The sequence below is a fragment of the Sciurus vulgaris genome (assembly GCF_902686455.1).
Source record: "Sciurus vulgaris genome assembly, chromosome: 5".
Classification (NCBI taxonomy): Eukaryota; Metazoa; Chordata; class Mammalia; order Rodentia; family Sciuridae; genus Sciurus; species Sciurus vulgaris.
This window is the reverse complement of record NC_136465.1, coordinates 129742063-129764238: the sequence shown is the minus strand read 5'-3', so window position 1 is coordinate 129764238 and position 22176 is coordinate 129742063. Positions and strand designations below refer to the sequence as shown.

General features: G+C 38.6%; 1 long non-coding RNA gene across 1 annotated transcript in view; it reads left to right on the top strand.

Moving 5' to 3' along the window:
- The window catches only part of LOC306662498, a 178751-nt gene that overhangs the window by 73669 nt on the left and 82906 nt on the right, over positions 1-22176 (top strand). The window contains exon 4 of the long non-coding RNA XR_013764131.1: positions 15471-15658. This is a non-coding gene — a long non-coding RNA (uncharacterized lncRNA). The remainder of the gene's footprint in view (positions 1-15470; positions 15659-22176) is intronic.

Genomic DNA, 22176 nt, shown 5'->3' with positions numbered 1-22176 from the left:
AGTACTTTTTTTAAATAATTTGCACTGCATGTTGAAATAGTAGTATAGTATATATATACTATACCAGTAGTATAGTATAGAATAGTAGTATTTCAGATAAATTTGGTTGAAGAGAATACATTATTAATCTCAATGGTTTCTTTTTACTGTTCAAATTGTGGCTACTATAAAAATTTAAATTGAATACACAGTTTATTTTTATATTGGTTAATACTATCATAACATAATTATAATTATTTTAAAAGGGAGGTCTTTTTTTTGTTTGTTTTTTTGTTTTTTGAGACAGTGTCTTGCTAAATTGTCCATGCTGGCCTCAAACTCAGATCCTCCAGCCTGATCTGTGTGGCTAGGTTTACAAGAATGCGCCACCAGACCAAACTCAGCATGGGGGACAGGCAGGTTGACGCACAGTGTTAACGTGATCATTGCGGTGTTGGAAATCTTACTCATCCTTCTGTTGTGGGCTGCATCGTAATCCCTTGGTTCTTCTCTTGATGATGGAATAATTATTCGATAGGCAGAAGGCAGTAGGGTCAGGCCACAGCGTGAAAGCAGCACCAGGTACCTGGACTGCAAAATATGGGACAGGTTAGAAGTTCAGGGGCTAAAAGTAAAAGGATTTTGTTCAGAGAGTGCTTGGAAGGCAGTGAGCCGACCGCTGAGAACACAGCTTATGAACTGTCGCAAACCTCTGAGTGTATGACCAGCAGGGGGCACCGCTGGGGGGGAGGGTGTTGTCAGTGGAGCGCCGCCTGTGTTGTGTCTTCAGGATGACTAACAATTTGAGGTCTAATGTTCCTGCAGCCTCTTTTCAAACACCCTGAGCCATCTGCACTTGAAGTACTTTTCAGAAACCCCAAACTCAACCTTTCCATCAAGACCTCGATGAAGATAAATGTGAATTTTTCACAGCCAAAGTGAGCACTGACCACCCATCTGATTGTAGCTTTGTCAACAACTGAATTGCCTTTGGATCATGTAATCCATATGTCATCAAAATGCCTCACTTAAGCACAATTGCAGACCATAACCTTAATTATTTCAATTCAAGATGATATAAGAAAAGATGGTGTAAAATGTCATTACAAAAAAAGATATTGTCCTTAAGATTTCTCCAAGTGTTTATGATTAACTTCCATATGAACAATTTATCCTTGATTCTATAACTGTAAAAACACTTGTTGTCCCCTTAAAAACTAATACTGTTCCAAATATGTCCCATGACATTGTTCTTTGCTTTGGATAATCTTAAATTCAAGATTAATTTAGTGCTGACTCATGATAATAATCTAATTTCTGGGTTTGGATAAAATTATCTTCCTCTACCTACTCTTCATTGTCTTCTTCTTATTTGAAATGCCATGGATAAATGAATATAGCCGTGGCTCCTAGTGGGTTGGGGTTTGGGCTCAGCTGTCTACCATCCACCCTCAACCTTAATCCCATTGCCTAATCCCAGGGAAACTGACCCTGAGTCCAGTCCAGGTTGAGTCATGCATAGATTTTTCTGATAGAGTCACTGGGGACTTTGGAAGAAAGACCAAATAAAGATACACTATGTGAAGAGATGTGTAAAGTCTTGCTTCAAGAGAAGGAAAAAGTAGACCCCAAATTTTTACTTCTGTAATTTAACAAACAACAACAGCAACAACAACAAAAAAAAACTCCATCTTAGGACTAATAATAGGAATAAGGAAGAATTATGAAGTGAGAAAAGAGACAGTTATAAAGCCTTAACATTAAAAGTCTAGCTTTGCAATTAAATTGTACCCTGATACTAACTGCAAAATCCTTACTAGTCTACAAGGCCTATGTGATCAGTTTCCAACCTACCTCTTTGGCATTACCCTACCACTCTTCCATTCATTCACTGAAGTAGCTCTTTAAGTCACACAATTGTGCCAATTTTACTTCTGCCTCAGGGCCTTTGCATCAACTGTAAAACACTATCAGTAGTCTTTATATGCCCAACTCTTGTTATTATTCAGGTTTCCACTCAGATTCAATGTTTTGAATCAGAGAGAACTTTCCTTTCCAATCCTTTGAAGAATTGCTTGTACCTTCAATCTCTATCATATCACCTTGTTTTACTTGTTTCCCTTATAACTACCTGAAGTTAACATTTCTACCTGTTCTCTTCTTCAAAATGAAAGCTACTAAAAGTAGGGCTGTTGTTTACTTGTTTATGCCTCTAACACCAGCACTTAGGACAATGCTAGGTAAAGAAAAATCTCTCGTTAGATACTGATCTAACAAGATAAATAGATATTTATCTGTTAATTTACTTGTTTGTTCATGTCTTAGGTTGCGTTCCCCAGGAAACAGACTTACAGATGGATAGTTTCCTAACAAGGGCCTTTGGCATGAGCACTCTGGGCAGGGATATAGAATTGAATAGGGAAAAGAGCAGAACTGTGATGCACCCACAGAACTCTGGGGCTGGGATAATCCCGTATGGCTCCTACCTCGACTAGTCATCATATTCAAGATGCCTCTGGAAAGGGTATTGACCCTGGGCCACTGAGTCTCTTTAGGTCCATTCCTGGGGTGAGACTCAGTTGTGAGCAATCAGCCTCTTTCGCTCTCAGCCTCATCTTGAGGAGGGACAGGAAAATCTGGGCTGTGCACCACACCATCCAGTACAGTTCAACACCAGCTGTGTGCCAAGAACTAATAATAGTTCTCATGATAACAGATGCTCATGATATAGCAGTGGACTGAAGGAACAAAACTTCTTTTTCTCATGAAGCCTGCGTGCTGATAGAGGCATGAATCACCGGTATGTACATTGCTGGCATCGCTACATTCCCCTCACCCTAACAGCATGTCTTTTGAATTATAAATAGTCCAAGGACCTTGATCCTTAGAAGGTAAAGAAGAAAAATTCCTGAGTTCCTTGATGGAAGTCAGTTTGTAAGAGCTAAGTTCCTGTTGTGTGGTGGGCTTACGAGAACCCCATTTCATCACACTGTCTTATTGGCGTAACTTGTCAGAGATGTTACCTTAGGTGATGAGATTAACGATTTGGGAGTGACTTCTCCATGCTGATATGAGCTAGCACAATAGCCATTCAGTAGAATGTGATGGAATTCAGGGGGTAATGTGGGCACCTAAAGGGATCTGGCAGGACTCGGTGATATGATTGACTGGCAGAGGAAGTAGGGATGCTTCCTGGAAAGAGAAATGTAAGAGTTGAAACTTGAATGACAGCTGGGAGATACTCAGGAAGAGACAATGGAAGTGCCTTCCAGGAAGGGGTGCAGCCACAATGGCTCTCAGATGAGTCCTTCAAAGGCAGCATGTCATCAGGGAAGTCCAGAAGAGAGTGGGAGGGAAGGTAGTGTTATGGGGCACAACTTAAGAACAGACCAATCACCACTGAGAAGTCCAAATTTGAGAGTCTTTATTAAGCCGGCCTGCTGACTGTCTCACACAATGCCCCAAAAAATGGTTATTGGGAGAACAGCCTGACCATAGGGTTGTAGGGGTTCTTATACCAAAAATCACATCAATCTTAAGTGTCTGTTGCTGATTTGAAATTACACATTAACATCATGAGATCAACAACAGAGGGGGAAGTGGGTCAAAATGACCCTTACCTAGGTACAAACTAAAGAATGGTTACTAACATCCACACAATCGCTCTTCACATGGTACATTGTTTAGGAGCAATAGGAATCAAAAGAGAGCAATTTTTCTTTACATAGGAATTGTCATTCTGTATTGTTAAACATGTCACACCAAGTAACTGATGATGGGTACAGAGGTGGGGTGTTCCCATGGGAGAAGTTTATTTCCTACATAACATAGAGTCTCAGAACAAAATGGAATCTGTTTATTCATTTCCCTTAGAGTCTGGCCTATAACATTCTCATGGAGTCAGATCTGTCAGCCCATCACAGTAGCAGGAGATGGGGCTGTGGATGTGTGTGGAGGGATTATGAAGATCTTTTAAGTCTTGTGCTGTAGAAAGTTCATTTCAGATCAGGGATGTAATACCTCCAGTTGAGTGTCCTACCACCTGCTAAAGCCCCATAAACAAGCAATACTTTCTTTAGGTCAAAATGGGGACATCCCACATGCACAGAGTCTATATGTTTATTCACACTTTTATCCTTCTTTTATCTTTTACCCAAATTTCTAGTTATATATCTACTTATTTATCTAGATAAAATATACAAGTTTCTAGCCATCCTGGGCTTTAAAGTTCTCCATCTCCTCATTTCTATCATATGCTAAAGTTCTCCCTTTTTCTGAGAAACTTGTTTTTAAAATGTATGTGCCATGGAACACATTTTAAGAGATACTGTTAAAAAAGAAAAAAAGAAGTGAAAGGGAATCTTAGGTCAAATGTGTCTACTTCTTAGAAAATCACAACCCACATCAAGCTCTGAAAAATCTTGCAGAAAAAAAGAACGTATTTTAACTGTTTGCACTACTGTTTCTCAAACATACTTTACCACAGGATTTGTCCCTGTAACTGTTTGGTGGTTTTGTTGTAGTTGTTCCTTTTACAGTCACCTGTCCACCTCCTGAGCCAGTGAGAGTCTTTTAAGAGGTGCTCTCTGGGCATCAGTTTTTCTTCCACTCTCTCTTTTTTGTCCATTATGTCATGCATTATTCCTACAACCTCATCTTCCCTCCTTCATCTCTGTCACTCCAGTTGATACTTTATCATGCTGCAGGGATGTCTTATTCCTAAGATATATTTTGATTACTTTCCTTGTTTGAGAAGCTCTCTATTGACTGACCTACTATATCTACCTACCACAACCTTACATTCAAAGCTTTTTGTCAAAGTCTTCAGCCTTTCACTCCTGTTACTCCCTCTATCCACCTAGCTTGCAAGTTCTTCCCTTCCCCCCAAAATGGATAAGTGCATCCCTTGCTAATAATAAACCTAATTCACAGTTTCCTAAAGTTCATTTCAGATGATCTGGTCAAATTGTCTCATTTTCAAGAGGAGCTAACAGAAACAAGGGACATTAAATATATGTGGTGAAATAGGAATAAAAGCTCAGTTCACTTGATTCTTAACCCAGTGTACTTTTTTGCTTCGTCATGCTACTCTCCCAACAACTAGTTGTGTATGTGAACACATTGTCACCTAAATCATCGCATGAGAGATGCCAGATGATAAGAACTTGTGCTATTCCTAACAGGGATGAGAGCACTTTGGATGGTTGTATTCAAAGGGAGCAAAGGAAGATGAAGACCTAAACCAAAGGATTTTAAAAGATACAGACAGGTGGAGGTTTCAGGATGGGGGCAGCACAAGCATTAAATTTAGCAGAAGCCAAAGGAATATTTGAAAATATAGGAGTGTAAGGCATGCTTGGGAGGCAACCCGTAGACATTCTGGCTGGAGATGAAACAGGAGGCTAGCAGGTTACCTGTCCTGTCTATGCACCTCAGGATTTTCCTACTGTGTCAGAAAATATTTTCACTTCTCCCACCAGAATGTTAGAACTTGAAGCCTGAAAAAAGTTCTGTCATCGTACTCCTAACATCTTCTTAAGGGAGCAAAGGAGCAGTTTATTCTATCCTACTATCCCAAAGGGGCCTCTGCACTTGCTTTTTTACAAGGAATGTGAAGTGGCTCCCAAATCCCACTTCTAACCTGGCCACCATGCACCCTTGTCTCTGACGACAAACAGTCCTTTGAGAACATTGCAGCTATTTTAGGTGCCTTGTGTAAGGTGGCCTCTTCAGTTGGGGCTTCTTGCAGTCTTGTATTAGCTGGTGGTGGCTCCTTTCAGGATGAAGTGCCTGCTGGTAATTAAACTCTGATGAATAATTAAGGATGGAAGCATTCCAGGAGAACAGAGCTCGGCAGAGGTTAATTGTGCACTGGCATTGTAAGTGTGACCTGTCACACATTTGTTTGGCAGACATTTTCCATCTCTGTGACTGCAACAGAGCACAAGTGCATTGGCATCAAGAGGAGAAATCAGTGATATTGAACTCTGTCAAAAAGAAATGGCTGCCCATCAGCAGAGAAATTCTTAGGCAATCCAAAAATCATTTATCGACACACACATCAAACCTGATGTGAGACATTAATTTCCAAAGTGGGAAATGTTTACTCTGTGTCTTTCTCCCCAGACAAAGCCCTACTGTCTAATACTCGATGACAAATAATGCAGCTGCTCTTCTCTTATTGACACATGCACAAGACAGGAGGAGAGGAGCCAATGCCATCCATAATCTCTACCCCAACTGGCTCAGAGGACTGCTTTCTTTTTGTGTCATAAATCAGATGACATGGGAAACTCATTTTAAAAATGAGTCCCTGCACTATGATAAATAAATTCACTTGTCTCAGGAGGCCAAGTATTGGTTTCAATTAAAAAAAGTAACCTCAAACTATCACCACTTTGTATGTGCTATTAAGAGCTACGGCATTCGAAAGATCGCTGAGAGCCTTGGAATTCCAGAAAACTCAGGGCTTTCTGAGTGATCCATGAATAAGAGGTAAAACACCTACCAGTCCTTGTTTGCTGTTCTTTAATCACAAAAAGCATAGAAGTTTCACATTCTCTTGTTCCCATTTCCTGGGTGATCCTTACAATTCACGTAAGATCCGTGGATGGGAAACCATGAGGACTAAATCATTTGTCATTGTCCTTTCTGCAGGAGACCTTGATAAACCCTGGGTTCCACTTAGTGTTCTCATAACTTTCTCACTTTAACAGAACTTTGTAGTCATGGTTGCTGGTTTTTCTGGGGCAGGGAATGTGACCATAAGTTACCTTCCAACTCATGTGACAATTTCTATTAAATCTGCGCTATTATGTTGTAATATCAACTGGCTTCCTATTTTGTGCCTATTTCCTTGAGTCCCTGTGTTGGTTTGCTGGCCACTAGTGAGTTCTTTGGACCTGGGATTCAGGTTAGTCTTCTAACTTAGTTTAAATATTCATGAACTTTCTCCAGACCCAGATCTTTGATCCATAACCTCCTGCTAGATCTTTTAATATCGAGTGCCTTAGAACTTCCCTCTGTGGTCTCATACTTTGGTTTTCTCTGACTTTCTCTTCAAACCATGTAGGATTTCCTGATCTCTGAGTCAGACTTTCTCTGTCTGGCTCACTCCACCATCTGCCAGGGTTCAGTTTCACTGGCCAAGATGTTAGGACACAAACGCTTCCTTTGTTTTAATGATTCATCCTAAACATTCTTTTTGCTTTACGTATCATCTTGCTCCTTCCAATATTTACTTGTTCATTCAAAAGCGTTTATGGTTTCTATGTTATGCCAGGCACTGAAACTGGTAGAAAGAAAAAAAGGACAGGGTTTTTCCCTGGAAAAGCTACAGTCTAAAGCAATGCTATACATAATAATATTGGACATTTCTATAAGACTTTAAAGTTCACAGTGAGCTTTCACATATATTTCTTGACCATTGTGCTTTCAGATATAGATTAGTTAACTTTCCACATTCAAGACTACAGCTATTCCAAAGGAGTCAGGAAAACTGACTTTCCCATGATGTAATTCAGATTCCTACTGGAGAGAAACCTTATAAAAGTAATGGATGTGGGAAAGCCTTCCATCAGAATCATAGCCTTTTTCAACATGCAAGAATTCATAGAGGGGAGACTTCTATAAATGTTCCCTTGCCTTAGCAAACGGGTTTCTTGACCCATATTAGCTGTGAATTTTCTATTTAAGGAGGCCTTTATTCAGGACCATTTGAGCCCTGAATGCTAAATTCATCTTTCTTAAATTGAGAGAATATGAAATTTATACTTTTGAGATGTGAGTTACTTAAGTAGCTCAGTGTGATCAGCCTGCACAAAGTCTGATGGGATCACATAATTTTATTTATTTTTTTCTCTCTTGGTGAAAGCTGATGCTTGGTGAACACTCACTATGAATCAGTGACATATAGTTGTGACCTGTGCCATTAGAAAGTATGAAAATACCCAACAGTGTTCCGTTTTCTGTTTGGTTGGCTGAAAAACATGTTTCTGAGAATTTTAAGTAAAAAAATCATCAATGATATCAGGTGCCATATCTAGAAAGGTGAAATGGTAATATCACTTTGTGGGGTTATATTTTTAACTGAATGCTCTGGGCTTTTTTTTTTTTTTTTTTTTAACTTCTTTTAAAGAAGACAGACAATAAATAAGTAAATTAATTAATAAAATGGTTGAACTCTGATGGAAATGAAACAGAAATCAGTGAGAGTGTGGGGGAGGGCAAATACTAAACAGTAAAGTCAGGGAGTGATAACAAGGAAGATGACCTTTCGCTAAGAACCGAAGAAAGTTGACACTCAAAGAACAGGAGAAAGAAAATTTTAGTGACCAACAAGGGCACAAGGCTCAGTGCAGAAAACAACTTCCTTTGTGACATGAAGACAAGAGCAAAAATCCTATTTTTACTAACTTAGTAAATTGAATTCAGTAGGACATTTAAAAAAATCAAAGTTAATTCTTGCAAAGATGCTTCAACAGCAGCAAATCTATTGAGGTAATCCAGTAAATTAAACAAGGAATAGCAGGTGATTATACAAGGGAAGCTGCAAAAATGTGATCAAATATAAAATTCATTCATACAAGAGAGGGGGAAATAAAGCCTCTTAGGAATTAGAAATAAAAGGAAATTTCCTTAACTTGATATAGGCTGTCCACAGCAAATATCTTCAACAGTTGTCAGATTTAATAGGGAAATCTTAGACCCAATTTTGTTTAAAACAGCAATGTCAAATCTCTCCTGCTCTTTACAGCATTGTTCTGATGGCCCTTAGCAACAAAATATGGCAAAAGAAATGAAGTACATCTATTGGAAAGGAAAAGACAAGAGTTGACAAGTTCATGTGATTGTCTACCTTGATGATATAATACAGTCAACTCACATTCCACAACAAGTTAAAAGAGTTCATCGAAGAACTTGAGCCTAAAATCAACATATAAAAAACCAATCACTTTCTCATCCACCAGCAATAATCATCATATATGAGTTGATTATAGAGATTTTCACACTAAGTGGCAGAAAATTACTTTGCATTTCAATTATTTCATAAAAATGCTTATTTCTTATTACATTTCCTGGGCAGAGTAATAAAAAGAGTGGATTTTATTTATCGTTAAAGAATCTCTGGAAATTAAAGATCAAGATATTTGAGGACTAATGAATAAAATGAGCTATAGAAGGCTAAAATTTGCCAACATTTTTATCATGTTCTGGTTAAATATTTTGGAAAGATAAATATAAAAGTTAAAAGGAAAGAAGAAAGACTAATTATTGTATTCCTGTAAAGGCCATAGATTGCTTTGGCATAATCATCCACAATCTGCTTTCTTATTTTATTAAGACATATATCATTCTAATGTTTAGATTGAACACCAGTTTCTATGATTACAAGAGTGCACAGAATCCTATTTAGTTATTAGAAGTGTCAATTAATGCTTTACACAATGCATCTGGTTAGAACATATTTGTTGATTGATTAGAGCAATGTCTTTAAGTTAATTTATAGAATGAACACAAAGATTATTTTCCCAGCAATATGATTATGAAAGGAATGGAATTAGCCCCACCACATCCACAAGATGCATTGAAGTAACTCTGCTTCCTAAAGAGTCCCCTTAGATGTTTAATGTGGTTGGCTTCACGTGGTGATAAACGCGATTAACAATTTCTGAAGTTCTATTTCACACTTAACCTCATTTTTTCCATACAGGTATTTTTCAGATACTCTGAAATGCAGATGTCTTAAATACCTAACTACTAAATTGAGAAATGAAAAAATACTGAAATACACCTAGCAACAGATGGCTTTAAAAATTTCAAGAGTGCTTCTCAGTGGTAAATGGATAGTAATTCTGTAGCCTGTGTGCCCTGAATCTCCTAGGTTGTTTTCTTGTGATCACACATACAGGGAGTATTTGTTTTCAAATACCTTTCTCCATTCTTGCCTTCAAGCTATCCAATGGCTTGGTTTATTTCCTCAGCAATTTATCAGTTCCTCAGAATGTGAACAAACCCCTTCCCCAATTCTCATATTAAAGTGATAGAAAAAGCTCATTTTTACCACATATATTTTCTGCCTTACTCATTGACTAGCTTGTTTTTCAGCAAATAAGCTTGAGGTTTTGCAGCCCTTTTGCTATCTAGAATCCTGTGGGACACGTTTGTGGGTACAGAGCATAGCTCTGCCAAACCGGGTTTCTAGAAATTTTATTGCTTTCCTTTAAGTCCTCAACTATAAAGTATTTTCCAATGTAGTGGATACATACAAGGGATGACTCTTGAAATTTCCACTTAAACTTTCGACAAACATCTAAAACAAAAAGGTCAAAAACAGAGCTCTTGACTTACATCCTCCCCACCCCCACAAGCCTACTCCTCCAGCATCTCAGCAAATGACCCCGCCAAACAAGGGTTATGCAGACCAATATCCTAGGAGTCATCCTTGATTCCTCTGTCTTTTAAGCCATATTCAGTCACCAGGAAATCCTGTCCCCAAAATATACCTATGATCTGGCCTCTTCTCACCAACTCTACAACTGGCCCCCATTTCTACTGGTCTCATGTTCCTAGTTTTTACCACTTGGAGTCTCTTCTCCAAATAATTGCTTAGAGATTCTTTCAAAATGTAATTCCGACATGCTGCTTTGCCCTACCCAAAACCCTCCAATGGCTTTCCATCTCACACAGAACAAATTCAAGACCTCATTTTGGACACCTAGACTTCGTTTTGTCTCTTCTCTCTCGATTCCTTCTTGTCTGATTTCTCCTTACTTATTCTGTTTCAATGCTACTGCTTGCCTAGATTGCCAGCTAAGGAAATACAACAACATAGTTCTGTGTCCCAGGGCCTCTGTTCTTGCTATTACTTGCCTGTAGTTCTGTTCTTCTAAATTTCCACATGGCTCATGTCCTTATGTCATTCAAATGTCTCCTCTTCTAAGAAAAGGCTCTTGGACACCCTGTCTAAACTGGAACAGGCTATTATTATCATCTTACCCTACTTTCCTAGCCCTCAGGTTACATACTTTATCTATTAATCTCTTTTCCTCCTTCCTAGACTGGAAGCTTTCTGAAACTACAAATCTCATATACCTTATTCACCAAAATATCCCCAGTACTTAGGACAGGGCTTGAAAATCAGCAGCATTCAATAATGCTAGTTAAAATGAATGAATTGCCCACCTAAAATAGGTAAGTTTATGTTATATAAATTCTATATAAATAAAGCTTTCTTTAAAAAAAATCAGAAACTTACTTTTAAAAATTGAGGGAAAAAGAATTAATTAAGTGAATGAATGAAATATAGCAATACTAGGTTAAACTCCAGAAAATAAAAATTACAATTATTGATGTGTAGAAAGCAATGCTTCTAGTTGTGTTTTAATCAGGTTTTTCCCTGCTGTGACTAAAAGACCCAACAAGAACAATTGTAGAGGAGGAAGTTTATTTAGGGGCTCATGGTTTCAGAGGCACCATTCCTTAGGGCTCAAGGTGAGGTAGAACATTATGGTGGAGGAGGATCACATGATGATCGGAAAGCAGAGAGGGAGACTCCACTTGCCAGATACAAAATATATACACCAAAGGCAAGCCCCCAATGGCCTACCTCCTCCAGTCATACCCTACCACCTTCAGTTACTACTTAGTTAATCCCATCAAAGGATGAATTCACTACTTAAATTAAGGCTCCCATAATCCATTGGTTTCTCCACTAAATCTTGCATTGTTTCACACATGAGCTTTTGGGAAACACCTCACATCCAAAATATAACAATACAATGTCTAAAATCATCCATGAGTGACTGTCCACTAAATTTAACTGGTATGTTGGGATGTTTGAGATGTATATTTAATAAAAGTCACATATTTTACTTTTTTCTTTGTGTTAGAGACTGTGCTAATTTGTATGTAAATTGTTTTGTTCACTATTCTGAGGAAGCTGCCATTATTGTCTCATAATGAATCATATGTGGTTTTGAGAGTTTGTTTCTAAGCCAAAGTCATAGTTGTCAACTATAGTGCTTAAGTTTGCACCCAGGAAGAACTGAGCATGAATCCTTGTCATTACCTGGTAAAATAAGAAAAAAACAATGAGTTTGATGACAAACTGCCATTTTTTGTAAGTGTGAAAGAATCACACAATGTTCTTTAACTCATCTTCTCTCTTCTTATATCCTTTATTCCTTGTACTCAAAGGAGTGTGACATTATACAAGATCAGGTCCCAAGACACCCATTCCCAGCCATGCTGTCTTCACAGTGACATCCTACTTTCTTATATTCTGATAGGATCCCAGCACTTCTTTAATCAATTCTTTCTTCATCTCTACTAGAGTATATAACTTCCATTTGCAAGTTTCTAAATACAAGGTGTTTTATGGTATTATCCCAAATAGTCCAGGGTTTTCATCTCTTTTCTCCTTTGACTGATCCACTTTACTATGGATAACCTCAATTCTTTTGGCCAGTTTGGCTTGTGCTTGGATATCTTTCTAGAAGGCATTCAGAGAAGTTGGAATATGTTCAAACACAACTGCTATGATTCGTTGAGTATCCTCCTAATGTCCACATGTGAAGACCTGGTCCTCAGGTGGTGGTATTGGGAGTGCTGTGAACCTTCAAGAGATGGAGCCTAGCAGGAAGTCATCAGGTCATGGGCAGCATACCTCTAAGGAACCCAGGTCTCTCAGTTTATCCCTGCTTCCTGGCTTGAAATGTGAGTGCTCATTCTGACACACGTTCCTGCCATGAAATGTAGCTTTCACCAGAGGCCGGACTAATACCTACCCCTAATCAATTTTGAACTTGAATCTCCAAAACTGTGAGCCAAAATAACCTTCTCTTTACTTCATAAATCATCTGTGCCAAACATTTTATATAGCATTGTTGTTTTAGTCAGACTTTCATCACTGTGACCAACAGTCCTGACAAAAACAATTAAAGAAGGAAAAGTTTATTTGACACTCACAGTTTCAAAGGTTTCAGTTCATCGGTGGCCATCTCTCTTGCTCTGGGCCTGAGGTAAAGCGGAATATCATGGCTGAAGAGTGTGGTGGAGGATAGCAGGTCAGGATGTGAAACCAAGGAGCAGAGAGAGAGACTCCCCTCACCACAAAGTACATACCCCAAAGGCATGCCTCCAATGACCCACCTTCTCCAGCCACACCCTACCTGTCTTCAGCTACCACCCAGTTAATCCCTTTCAGGGGATTAATGCACTGGTTAGGTTAAGGATATCATAATCAATCCTTTTATATCTAAGCTTTCTTGCATTGTCTCAAACAGGAGCTTTTGGGGGACACCTCATATCTAAATCATAACAGATGAGACCCTGACTAATGTAACAACTTAATGAGTTTCCTGTCTACCGCCACTCAGAATCAGTATCTTCCCTACTCCTTTCATCATGAGTAATTCTCAACCCCAAAACTCCTTCCTGAGATACATCTATCACAACCTCTTTGCCATTACCTTATACCATGTGCCTCGGCTTTCTCGTCAGGCCTCCTTCTACTCTACCTGCTTTGGCATTTATGTTTTAGTTCATCCCCTTTATTTCCAATTTCTCCTATCTGGCATCACGCACTTCCCCTTTGCCCTCGTTATATGTCCTCAGACCTCACTGTATCTGTACTGAGTCAAAATTATCTTTTAATGCTGAACTACCCCTTATAATACCTTGAATTCGTAGAATTTTATGGTTATCAAAGGTGTTCCTTTATTTTATTTTAACAACATTTTCTGAACAATACTATGAATAGATATTATCATCTCAATTTGAGAGGAAAACAATGTTGCTTACCCCAGGGCAACATAGGGATTCATTATCACAATTTCTTTACTTTATGGTTGCAGAAATGGAAGTCTGCAGAGATAAAATGAGTTCTGAAGCCCCCTAATGAATGACAGAGTTAGGAATAAAGTATGAATTTTCAGATTCCTGGTCCAGTGCTCTCTTATGTAAATCGTGTTACTTTATTGAGCATGTGCAATCTCCCAAATCCTATGCTAAATAATCATTAGGAAGAAAGTTAAAGAAAAGCCGCTTCCCTCCTCTACTCATGCTGTTCCTTCTGCAACCTTTAAAAATTAAAAGGCTGTTTTTCTGGGCTATGCCAAAAAGGAGCAGCCATAGGAGTCTACCAAGACAGCTGTCCCACAGGATTAGACAGCCTCGCCTTGGATAATGAGGCTGTGTGGTACCATGCTTCACCCCCTTAACTTCTTCCAGAAAGTGTGTCTGCTGAGAACACCTGCCACCTCACCCTTCCTCCATCAGGCACTGCACACTGGAGTTCTAAAGAAGTCAGTGTTGGGGAGCTGGAGAAGTCTCCACGGCTTTTTGCCTACTAAGTCATAAAGCAACAGCTGGGTGTGAAAATATAACCCCTGTCACTTTTCCAAGCAGCATGAGACCTGGCCTGAAGGGGCCTGAGTAAGTTCTGGGGCATGCTGTAATTTGCAGTTGCTGCTTGAAGTGACAATTTTCCCTCCCTGAGGTTTTGGGTGGCAGAGCATTGTGATCATTTTCCAGTGTTGGTTTTCTTCTTGTGACCCCTTTGTCCATGCACTACTGGGCCTTCCTTCCCTCTAGTCTTAAATGTTTGCATGTAGCTGGGTGTGAAGTTCCCTGACTTTGAGGGCATATCCTGAAGCCACTTTTTCATTACTCCTAGATAAAAAGCTGAAATTTCTCCAGCAGAAGGCAAAATGAGAACCAAAGCCCTAGGGTTGACATTCTTTTTGCTGGAAAACACCAGCTTGCTAAATTTGGTTGCCGTTTCTCTTTTTAGTGGAAGAATACAAAAATCTGAATTTCTCATGCAGAGAAATAGCAGTAACCAAATGTGATGCCTGTTTTAATTTTGTTTCCTAGTGTCCACTCTCGGTTGCCACTTCTGATTTTCTCACTTACAAAGAATAATTTTGGAGTAAAATGGTTTATGAATTGTCTTAACGTGAAGTAGAATTTCAATAGTTAGTAGTAAAAAAAAGAAGAAGAACAAGAAAAAGGAAAAAACAAATTCAATAGCTGCCTATGTTCATTTTTATCCTAAAAATCTGATGAACAGAAACAGGAATGAATATGTTTTAAGTAAACAGCCCATGTTCAGAAGGGACCTTGATTCAGGGAATGAAATAGAGCTTTGGTCCAACTGAGTGCTATAATCAGCAAAGCTGCTGCCATCTGTCGGGGTTGGTCTCCTCTCCCTCGGGCTCTGGCTCCCGGGGCCCAGCTGACAGACGGGCATCATTAACTGGTTTGTGTATGAGGTCACCCCACTGAGATAGGTCACCTTGTGTCTTTGGGGTGTTTTATTCCCCCCTGCTCCCAATTCTGATCCTGAGAAAGGAAAATTGAATTTTAGTCTTAAGATTAAATGATGACAGTATGCAATCTGTCAGCTCCTTTCTGGTAGCCAAGTAGGCTTGTTAAATTAAAAAAGAAGGAGGAAATAGGATTCAGACTCCTCTTCTTCAGTCCTGCAGGAATCAGAAGCAAGGGAATCCTGCCTGTGGGTAGTCCATTTAAATGCAAATACCTGGAAGATGCTTCCACCTTTACAGTGCCCTGTGCATTCATGAGAGGGCAGGAAGATGTTGAGCATTTTGGCTACAGTGCCCTGGAAATAAAACTGGTATTCATGGAAAATCAAAGGAAGAGACTCCACATGCTGGTGAGTTGTGGCAGGGTTCATGTAGGGGACCACTTAATGCAGAGAGGAAATGGAAGTCACATGTACACACTCTGCTTCTATCCCTCCAATTTTAAAGATCAGTCATCTGTTTAGCACCTCAATCAGTTGCATAGCTTTCCTTTCACAATATTTTCACAGATTTCTGTCCCTGTCTCCACCCAAAACTCCAATGTACCCAATATCATGAAGCCTGCATATTTTACACTTTGTCAAGAGCCCCCTGATCAGGCTTCTCCATTCATGTGCTGAACTTCTCTTTCTCTTTTTTAACTTGGGTTTCTGAGGGCTTTTTTATGAGTGGCAGTGACCTAGTTCTAGACCTCACTTAAGGTAAGTTCTGGTGAGAAATTTTTACTAGCCACACCTTGGTGTAATCAACATTGTCTTCTGAGATAATTCATTTTTCTTGATAAGGGAATACAAGTTTTGAAGAGGAATCTAATTATAAATTCAGCAGCATTTTAATTTGGAAGAAGAGAGATAATTGTGAGAATCCTAAGATAAACGATGGAGAGTCAGATAGATTTCATTTCTGTAAAGAATAGGATCAAATTACAATGAGGACTGCTGATCACTCAAATAGTCCCCACTCAATTCCTCCTTTTTAGTATTTCTCAACAATAGTGGAGGAAGTTACGTAGTAATGCAATCGTTTGAGTCATAATCACAAAGGACAATTTCAAACATCAAAATCCTGAATGCTGAAATCTTGAAAGGTCAAAATCCCTAAAGGTGGCCAGGCCCAGCAGCATGTGTCTTTAATCCCAGCAGTTCGGGAGGATGAGGCAGGAAGATCCTGAGTTCAAAGCCAGCCTCAGCAAAAGTGAGGTGCTAAGCAACTCAGTGAGACCCTGTCTCTAAATAAAATACAAAATACAAAATAGGGCTGGGGATGTAGCTCAATGGTTGAGTGCCCCGAATTCAATTCCCAGTACCAAAAAAAAAAAAAAAAAAAAAAAAAAAAATCCCAAAAGTCTAAAATCTTTAAAAATATAAAATTCTGAAAGATCAAAATCCCAAAAATATAGTTCGGGAACAAATAATTTAAAAAATATTTAAAGACCTTTATTTATAAAATACTTGGGAATCAATCTCACAAAAGAGGTGAAAGACCTCTACAATGAGAACTACAGAACACTAAAGAAAGAATTCGAAGAAAATCTTAGAAGATGGAAAGATCTCCCATGTTCTTGGATAGGCCGAATTAATATTGTCAAAATGGCCATACTACCTAAAGTGCTATACAGATTCAATGCAATCCCAACTAAAATCCCAATGACGTACCTTACAGAAATAGAGCAAGCAATCATGAAATTCATCTGGAAGAATAAGAAACCCAGAATAGCTAAAGCAATCCTTCGCAGGAAAAATGAAGCAGGGGGTATCGCAATACCCGAACTTCAACTTTATTACAAAGCAATAGTAACAAAGATGGCATGGTACTAGTACCAAAATAGACAGGTAGATCAATGGTACAGAATAGAGGACACGGACACAAACCCAAATAAATACAACTTTCTAATACTAGACAAAGGCGCCAAAAATATGCAATGGAGAAAAGATAGCCTCTTCAACAAATGGTGCTGGGAGAATTGGAAATCCATATGCAACAGAATGAAACTAAACCCATATCTCTCACCCTGCACAAAACTCAACTCAAAATGGATTAAGGACCTTGGAATCAGACCAGAGACTCTGCAGATTATAGAAGAAAAAGTAGGTCCCGATCTTCAACATGTCGGCCTAGGACCAGACTTCCTCAACAGGACTCCCATAGCACAAGAAATAAAAGCAAGAATCAATAACTGGGATAGATTCAAACTAAAAAGCTTTCTCTCAGCAAAGGAAACTATCAGTAATGTGAAGAAAGAGCCTACAGAGTGGGAGAATATCTTTGCCAATCATACTTCAGATAGAGCACTAATCTCCAGAATCTATAAAGAACTCAAAAAACTCTACACCAACAATACAAATAATCCAATCGACAAATGGGCTAAGGAAATGAATAGACACTTCACAGAAGAAGATGTACAAGCAATCAATAAACATATGAAAAAATGTTCAACATCTCTAGTAATAAGAGAAATGCAAATCAAAACCACCCTAAGATTCCATCTCACCCCAATTAGAATGGCGATTATCAAAAATACAAGCAACAGGTGTTGGCGAGGATGTGGGGAGAAAGGTACACTCATACATTGCTGGTGGGGCTGCAAATTAGTGCAGCCACTCTGGAAAGCAGTGTGGAGATTCCTTAGAAAACTTGGAATGGACCCTCCATTTGACCCAGCTATCCCACTCCTTGGCCTATACCCAAAGGATCTAAAATCAGCATACTACAGAGATACAGCCACATCAATGTTCATAGCTGCTCAATTCACAATAGCCAGACTATGGAACCAACCTAGATGCCCTTCAATTGACGAGTGGATAAAGAAACTGTGGTATATATACACAATGGAATATTACTCAGCCATAAAGAATGACAAAATTATGGCATTTGCAGGCAAATGGATGAAATTGGAGAATATCATGCTAAGTGAGATAAGCCAATCTCAAAAAGACAAGGGACGAATGATATCGCTAATAAGTGGAGGATGACACATAATGGGGGGGAGGGAAGGGTTAGTGTTAGGGTTAGAGTTAGGGTTAGGGAGGGGGGCAAGTATGGAGGAAGAAAGTACTGTATAGAGGGTAAAGAGGGGTGGGAGGGGTGGGGGGAAGGGGAAAAAATAACAGAATGAATCAAACAACATTACTGTATGTGGATTTATGATTACACAAATGGTATGCCTTTGCGCCATGTACAAACAGAGAGGTAACATGTATCCCATTTGTTTACAATAAAATAAAATAAAAAATAAAAAAAAGACCTTTATTTACGTTTTTAAGAGGTTTATTTGAGAAACACATAAGACACAATAAAAACATTACAGACCACTGTACACAATAAAATGAACAATAATAACATACCTATTGTTTCAGGCATAAACAAGTGTACTAATGACAGTTACATGGGTATAACGGTTATGAGTAGACCAACTGTACTTATAAAGAAGTATGTCAAGTAGTGAAATGGAAATTCCCAATACTGGAAAAAAATCACATAATAGTGTATCACCATGGTTGATACTTGTGTTCACCCAGCCTCATAACTTTGATCATCTAAAATACCATGACAGACAATCTAAGTCTTTCAACAAGGTCAATCAAAAACCATGGTGTAACCACCACTGTACATGCAATCATCCAAGGAGCCAAAACCTTAAGAAATTTTATCTTTCACAAATGCAGATGTACAAAAAGTCCATCTCTTCATTTACTGAGGAAGTTCAAACATTTTAATGTATATGCACAATACTAACACACAAAGTCAAAATGTGAAAATGCATCTTCATGGAATCAACTTTGCAGAAATTGCATAAAGTTAATGAAAACTATCTAAAAGGCTTTATTCAATTTGTACCTCCAATACTGGAAATGATGTAAGAACAAACTACATAGCATAGTGATTTGTACAAAATCATAGCATAGTGAATTGTACAAAATAAGGCTCACAATTTAAAATTGTGAGGGGGGGTGGATTAAAGAGAAGAAATAACAACAACAACAACAAAAAAAGAACTAAAAAGAAAATTTAATATGTGACAGAGTGTATTTATTGTATGGATGCATTATGGCCAATTGCATGGAGGTAGTCCAGGAGGGCTGGCCAGCTATCAGATCATTAACTATATTCTGAAGTCTTATTTCATGATGACTATCTTCTGCTTTTTGTTTTGTTTTTCTTTCTCTGAAGGCATGAGTCTCCTCAGACAATATAGGAACATTCATTTTCTACCTGGGGCTGATCTTTTAAAAAAATTCTTCTACGATTTGATATGCAGAGACATGAGGTTTCCCTAGTCAATTTCCCCATCTTCTGTTATGCTTCTATGCTGTTTTGGGTGTGTGGAAATCCATTCTGCATGCACTCATATATACAGACCATGAATTTTGGTGGAAATAATGCTGATGATTGAATAGCAACACAGTTGTGTATCTTCTTACTCTTCTGTGCACATAATTATTTCTGAACCATTAGTAACTTTGCTGGTTGTTTCAGCCAAATGAGGCTTTAATTCATTAAAAACTCCTGAAATTTCATCAGCTAGAAGGAATGCCAATGAAGACAAATCAAATATTTTTAAACTAAATTTTTAATATTGCTATATTGTGTGACCATCCACTCATCTGAATTTTCTGCCAAGCACATTGGGCTGAATGGAAAAAAAAAAAAGTTATTGATAATACCTTGAAATTAACTTTCAGAAATCTTGATTTTAATTAGTGCCAAGTCAGTTATTATGGTTTGGGGGATTCAATTAAAATACATTTTCTTCTGCAAATTTTCAAGTAAATAAAGTGCTTTGCTTTTCCTGGAATTAATATGTAAATGATCAGATAAGTTACAACAGGGGAATGAATTATATATGTATTTGATTTTAAAAAATAAACAGCAGGGACAGTTTTGAAAGTGCCGTTGCTATAGTTGGGGTCTTGAATGTTCCCCAAAGACAGGTGCATTAAAGGCCTGGTCCCCAGCCTGTGGTGCTATAGGGAATTAGTGGGACCTTTAGGAGGTGGAGCTTAGTGGAGAGAAGTTAGGTATTGGGGGCATGCCTTTGAAAGGGATGTGAGAACCCTGGTCCTTTCTTGTCTCTCTTTGCTTCCTGGCTCCCATGAGGTGACTATGTCTCCTCTGCCATAAACTTCTGTCATAATGCATTGTGCTGCCAAAGGCCCAAAGCTTCAAATCTAGCTTTTACAACCTTCTGGACATTCACAAGTTTTAATTTCTGGTTCAATTTCTTCTCCATCACCTCCCAATAGATACTTCATAGCTTTAGCAATGCACTGACATTTTCTACTCTTTCCCTACTCCTTTCCACCATAGCAAATAGCCTCACCCCTGATTCGTCTAAGAAACTGGAGGTTTTTAGACCTTTGCTTCTTTCAAAGTCCAGGTCAGACATGCAAGTAGTTGGACACTGTTCCTAGCACTTCTCAGACTGCAGAGGAGGAGGTGACCCTTCTCTCTTCATTTTCTACTCTTGTCTCACCCTCCAGCCTTCAGGACTGGGTTTTCATTACTTTGTCTCTCCGCTAATCATACCTAGTAAGAGGTAGAAATGTCTTAATCACTATCTTGTATTTAACTAATTATCTTTGAGCTCCCATTTTACTCAAAGTTGCATATGAGATAAAATACAAACTCCTGTATTGAATAGGTATTTCCTCATCAACATCCCTAAATAAAAACATGTACAACTGGAACTCTACATCTGTGGGTTCTGCATCTGCAGATTTAACCAACTGTAGATTAAAAACATTCAGGGGAAAAATTGTGACTGTACTGAACATATGCAAGCTTTCTTCTTGTCATCCCTTAAACAATACACTGCACCAACTATTTATATAGCACTTGCATTGTCTTAAGTATTATTATTATAAGTAATTACTATAATAATAATTATTATTATTATAAGTAATCTAGAGATGGTTTAAAGTATGCAAGAGGAAATGCACAGATTATGTGCAAATAGTACACCACCATGTATATATAAGGGACCTTAGCATCCTTCAAATTTGATAGGGTTAGGTTTCTGAAACCAATCCATTTTGGTTGCCAAGGTATTACTGTGGTGTGTTTCAAACTGTAAACATTACTTTTTCCTACTGTTTTATGATTCTCTGTCTTTGCTAATGAACCAAATCCCCCTCTCTGGAAACTTGAGTCCATCTAGATTTCTTTCTCTTCCTGATCCTTCACATCCTCCTGAAATCCAACTCCCCTCCTCCTGCCTCCTCCATGGAAGTAGTTTCCCATGTCAGGGTCCTCCCTGCTTCCTCAGCTCCTCCTGTAGCTTGGGAGGTGAGAATATTACCTCCCTCTTACTGTTGTGCTGATTTCCAAATGGCCACCCTGACCTTGGGTCTTGTTGTTCTATTTACCTTCTACTTTGCTTCCAGAGGAGTTTTCTAAAACAAAATAGGATCATGTTCTTATTAATTATCTCCAGACAAGACATAGGTAGGTTAAGTCACTTAGGCTCTGAGGTTAGAGTCAGAGTCTGTCTTCACATCCAGAGGGTATGGATCAAGAGTCTGTGCACTGAGCCAATTCATTAACTGTGTTTCCCAGAGAATGAAAAGGTGATTCCACCCATCTCCACTCACTGTCTGCTTTCTCTGCCAACGACTCTCAAAGCTCTGTAGGGATGCTTAGCCTCTACCCAATTTTGCTCAGCAATCAGTTAGAATAAGACAACTACAAAATAACACATCAAATCCACTGGTTTTTATTGAGCACTTTCCTGCCCAAGTCTTCAAAAACATCCAGGAACACCCACTTCAGAATCAGTGCAGCAATTTTTCCAAAACTCCCTAATTTGTCAAATCCAAAGACTCAATGCTACTTTTGAAGGAAAAAGTGTTTAAAACATAAGCACTTTAAT